The 5,927-nt window shown below is 36.9% G+C and overlaps 1 non-coding gene across 1 annotated transcript; it reads left to right on the forward strand.

Moving 5' to 3' along the window:
- Nucleotides 1-284: 284 nt before the first annotated feature.
- On the forward strand, nt 285-391 carry LOC141662377 (small nucleolar RNA R71). The gene has a single exon (XR_012550497.1). It is a non-coding gene; the product is annotated as a small nucleolar RNA R71 (small nucleolar RNA).
- Nucleotides 392-5,927: the final 5,536 nt, after the last annotated feature.

The raw sequence follows: 5,927 nt of genomic DNA on the forward strand, positions 1-5,927 counted from the left end.
TTTGATTAACTCCATATGTAGCCAAAGAATCAACCTTCATTGATAGCGCTTGGAGCTGGGCTGCAATAGCGGTGGCTGCATCAACTTCCAGAATACCTGCTACCTTACCTGACGTCATCCTCTGAGTTGGGTTTTGATGCTCATTTGCAGCCATAGTCTCTATAAGATTATATGCCTCAGTATAGCTTTTAGCCCATAGGGCGCCTCCAGCTGCTGCATCGAGCATGGGCCGAGATTGGGCCCCCAAACCATTATAGAAACCAGTGATCACCATCCAATCAGGCATTCCATGATGTGGACATTTTCTCAACATTTCCTTGTAGCGTTCCCAAGCCTCGCACATAGATTCAGTAGGTTGCTGCGCAAACTGAGTAAGAGCACTCCTCATAGCAGCAGTCTTTGCCATCGGATAAAACTTCACCAGAAACTTTTGCGCAAGATCTTGCCACGTAGTGATGGACCCAGCTGGTTCAGAATGTAACCAGTCTTTGGCATTGTCCCTCAGTGAGAATGGAAAAAGCCTCAACTTGATAGCCTCATCAGTCACGCCATTATACTTAAAAGTGCTGCAGATCTCGACAAAATTCCTTATGTGCATGTTGGGGTCTTCAGTTGCCGCTCCTCCAAAAGAAACAGAATTCTGCACCATTTGAATAGTGCACGGCTTGATTTCAAAGGTGTTAGCTTGAATAGCCGGATGAAGAATGCTTGACTGGATGTCATCAATTTTTGGCCGAGAAAAATCCATAAGAGCTGGATCAGCTTGAACAATACGATCACCCATGTTTACTGGTTCTTTCCGCTCAGTTCCTGAATCCGAATCTTCAAAATCTAACTTCTTCGGAATATCAAGAACTTCGTCTGTCTCCTCAGCTGTATCTAAAGTCCTCTTGCGAGTACGAGAACGAGTTTGCATAAACGCTTGCTAAAGTACCTGAAACACAACCGGAAACAATAAGTAACTACTACGTCCTAATCACTGAGTCCTAATGACCAATGATGGTAAGTACATAAACTAAACAAATACGCCGAGTCCTCGGCAGCGGCGCCAAAAACTTGTTAGGACGAAAACACGCGCTAATATTCACGCAAGTATACGCGTTCGCAAGTAATATAGAATACTTTCTAGTTCGTTCCCACAAAGACTCAGACTGAATTATTGTCTAATTAAACTCACTCACCAATGTATGATTACTTCTCAATGTTAAGACACTAACACTTAAAATTGTTAACTAAATATTAACTATAATTAACTACTTAATTAATCACTTGATTAACACTTCAAATTATCAATAATAAAATACTCATGAGATCACAACTTCATTACTACTTCCTTCAATAGTCGTTGTTATTACCTTTAGTATGTGACAGTGATGATATTAATCGAATAACACAAAACTGATAAAAGCCAACTTTCATTGTACTATTACCATTCTACCAAACATCCACAATCAAGATAGAAGTTGAATAGTCATCAATTATGTTGAGTTCCTATATGTCTACAGAAATTGACAACACAACGATTTAAGCACAAGTTATTCCTTTTGATTACATAGGGCAAATAAAACTGTTAGAGTTACCCACTAATCATGCACAACGTACATGAACCTATGCTAGCATGGCAAGTTCTAAATCTCAAGATCCACCGTCGCTTCACAAGAGATTAACACCCTATCTTATATGTTCGCGACGCACATAAGACGAATACGCACAACCAATACTAGATATCATACAATCATCACACACTAAAGTATTAAACAATTACTAAAGAATTCCATAATAAATCCGTTGCAACCCCATGATCACGATTAGCCTATAATAGCACTTATCGTCATCATGGGTTCATATGAAATCATGATAAACAAACACAAGAAAATAATAACTAAACTAATTATATTAAATCCGAGTACGTCGCAAGAGTAAATAAGTTCAAAGTAAAAAAACTAGCATCCAACGTTACAACGAAACAAGAATCACAAGAAAATATGCTTCCTCTTCGTTGCGGTGTGCTAAATCGGTCTTCTTCCTTATCTCCTTCGCTCCTTGCGTAATACTACTACCTTCTCTCTTAAAAACGTCTCAAATCTACTTATATAATAGTCCCATAAAACTCAGATTACATAGAAGTGGAAGCCAAACAGAATTAGAAGTCCTAAAATAAACTGCCTCTTTTCCCGACCCTGCGCGGCCGCTCAGCATAGCTGAGCGGGCGCTCAGCATAGCTGAGCGGGCGCTCAGCTTCCTGCGCGGCCGCTCAGCATTGCTGAGCGGGCGCTCAGACCTCTACTGGAAAAAATCCTGAGTTGCTCCGTTTCTTCGCCGTAATCTGCCCATTTCTTTCCTCTCGCAATGGTGAACACATGCCAAGGCTTATTCTTGATGATTACTCCCCCGAAATGTAACTAATACCCTAAAATGCATAAACACTAGAAAAACACATCAAATACACAAAATACTTGATTTCAAGACACCAATTTAAGCCATTTTAAGACGCACTAAGTGGTATAAAATGCCACTTATCATGTGCATGAACTTACTTTAGAATTATATAATGTTCATACAAGCATGCTTTCATATAAACTTGAAAATGATAAGTAGGTTCTTAAAGCTGAAAGTCTGTCCTCTAGAAATGAAGAACTAGAATTGATTGTAGTTGGCATAGAAGACCTTAAGCAGAAGAATGAATACCTAGAGAATAAGGTTAAGTGCAACGCAGACATATAAGCCATTCTTAGAACCCAAATTGCTGATTTAAAAAAGAAGTTACGGGCATTTAAGAATGCAGATTTGACTCAGAATGAGATAATAGATAGTCAAAGATTTAAGTCTAAGATTTCAATAGGACTTGACTACTCTAAGTTAGCTGGTAAGAAACATAGTGGTGCATCAGAGATGTTAGGTGATGAATTACACACAGGGGGGTGAATGTGTTTTTGTGTATTAATGATTTTCTTGAAGTGTTTATGGTTGTGAACAAAGTAAATCAAATCTTGTAATGAAATGTGTTAATGCAGAAATTAAACATGCAATCATAAAGAACACATCTCTTTCAAAACTCACTTAATTTTATATTAAAATTAAAAAAGTTTTTCTACACAATTTCTAGGCTCTTTATTGGTAAAGAGCTTAGCTTCTTTCTTGAGAGAATACAAGAGTTCCTGATCTAAAATTGTTACTGCTAACAAAGGACCAGTGTTAACTTTATATCATAGTTAACTTCTGGTTTACACAATGTATAATAAGACATGCTATTAACTTTAGTAAACTGTCACTTATCATTTACATTTTAGGAAAATTATTTCTTCCATTTCTGGCTTAGCATATCTTTGCATACTGTGTTAACTTTGATCTTCCTTTGTCAATTAATCTTCACCCTTGATCTTGCACACTCTTCAAGCTACTTTTTGGAGACTTGTCAATCCAGCTGGTTGGATTGTTTGTTGATTGTAAATCTTGGATATTGAACTGGTCTACAATTTTGTACTTTGAGATTTTACCTCGAGATCTCCAGTTTGATCTATAGAGAACTTGACATCTCGATAAGTATAATGGCTTATCGAGATCTCTAACACTCCATAGTTAATTTGACTTGTAGAGGTCTCTGAGTTCTCTATAAGAGAATTTGGCTTGTTGAGATCTCTAGTCTTCATATCTTCACTTTGACTTATCGATATCTTTGAGTTCTCTAGTGGCTTATTGACTTGTCGATAACTCAGAGTTCTCTAGTCAAATTTGACTTGTCGATAACTCAGAGTTCTCTAGTGGAATTTGACTTATCGATAACTCAGAGTTCTCTAATGAATGTTGACTTGTCGATAACTCTGAGTTCTCTAGTGAAGAAATGACTTGTCGATATCTCCAATCTTCATGTCTTCAATTTGGCTTGTCGATATCTCTGAGTTCTCTAGTAGCATTTATGAGTTCTCTATAAGTCATTCTGGAGTTCTCGAATGACTTCTCTATAACACTAAATTTGTGACTTGTAGAGATCTTGACTTACAACATTTTTCCCAAAACATATTTATTCAACTCCAAGCTTCTTCATAATTCTTCTGAGGCATGATCTTCTTGATCTTCTTTCAGATAAAATTCTCAGGCCTGATACTATTTAAAAGAAAAAGACTCCAGTCTGCTCTTTAACATTTTTACAGACTTTAAATGTTACAAATACAAAAAACTAAGATTACAATACAACTTACTTAGGGTTGTCAATTTGACTTAGTCTTGTTATTGTCTAGGCATGTCTTGCACAACAATCTCCCCCAATTTGTGAGAAGATTGCTTAATACAAATTCATACATGTTAACAAGACTAACCCCAAGCTATGATGAAAATAAAGTAGTTACATGAAAATTGACACAATTACAACTTTTATACATTAGAAGATTTACAAAGTTAAAGTAGTTACAAGCATCAGGTAAAGACTGTTTTTACTTCTGTTTCTTCTCTAAGGATATCCTTTTACTGAACAAGAATTTCAATTTTTTCTACAATAGGTGTCCCACTTAGAGTTCTACTAGTTTGATCATGTCTGCTTTTGGATAACCACTATATAGTAAATCAATTCTAAATCTTGAGAATTTTCCAGCATTGATGTTCGGAAACTTTTCATCTTTTCAAATTCTGCTCATTCCTTTAGCCTTGAGCTCTTCTGATCTTTTCATTAACATTTCAATAAGTTCATCATATTTTCTTTTTCTTTCCTCATTTTCAGCCTCATTTCTTTTTCTTCTTTCTTCCCTTTCAATCAACCACTCAGCCAAAACTAACCTCCATGCTCTTGTAGCAGTATCCTTGTCTTTTAGCAAGCTTATCACTCTCTTGATTTCTATGGGAGAGAGAGAGAGAATCCATTAAAGTATATCCAAGGAAAGTGAAGGACCCATCTTCATAATAATTCTGACTTCCTTTAAGGATACAACCCAGACTCTAACTATTTCTTCAGCTAATTTTTGAAAATAATCTTCATCTGAGATGCACCAATTCAAGGGTAGAAAGTCATTTTGCTTGAAACAATTCCAGAGAGCCCTTTCAGTGACTTCTACTTTTTCTGTAGGCTTGACTTTTCTAGGTTTCTTCCCAACATACTTGAAATTGATTTTGAGTGAAGGCTTGTCCAAAGGTAAGGTAGTGACTTTCTTGAGACAGGTTTGGTTTGAGGTGATTGGTGTTTTAAGAAAGGTGTTTGCAGTTTGTTTGTACATAAACTTTGGCTTAGAAGTTAGAGAAGGTTTGATGATTGAGGTTTTTGGCTTTGAAGGTTGAACTGAAGGTTGAGCTAGTTGTGTTTGGATTTTTAGGGTTTGGTGTGGTTCTGAGCCATCATGCTTTCTCTTGCTTCTTCTCTCACATCTCCTCTTACTTTCAGCATCCTTCTTTTCATCCACCTTCCTCTCTCAACCTTTGCTTCCAGCTGCCTTAGTGGATTGACTTGGATTTGAGCCAGGAGGTTTTTGATCATCTTTCTTCTGCTCATCATCATCCAAATTATCCTTGTTGATTTGAGTTTTGGGCAAGTTGGCTTCAGAATTTCTAAGATATCTCCCCAACAGCTTAATCATCTCTTCATCTTCAAAAAACTTGTTCCTCTTTATTTTCAACTCAGTCTCCAGAGTCATGATAAGCTTCTTGTTGGTCATGACACACTTCTTAGGAATTTTGAAGTGTTTGAAGTGTTTGGTGGTAGGACAGATGTATGCCACTCCCTTGCTATGCTAGAGATAAGGTTCTGGAAAAGCAGCCACTTGTGCATTCTTCAATTCTTTAGCAAGAGAGTGTCTTCATGAATTACCATTCTGATTTTTTTTATTAGAATGTCTAACAGATGCCCTCCTAGAAATAAGATAGTTGAGGGACACCTGCATACACATGTCTATCCCTGGGTCATTTATGTTGACCACTATCCTTCTTTCCTAAAAGTTGTCTTT

Source organism: Apium graveolens, chromosome 5 (assembly GCF_009905375.1).
Source record: "Apium graveolens cultivar Ventura chromosome 5, ASM990537v1, whole genome shotgun sequence".
In the NCBI taxonomy this organism is placed as follows: domain Eukaryota; kingdom Viridiplantae; phylum Streptophyta; class Magnoliopsida; order Apiales; family Apiaceae; genus Apium; species Apium graveolens.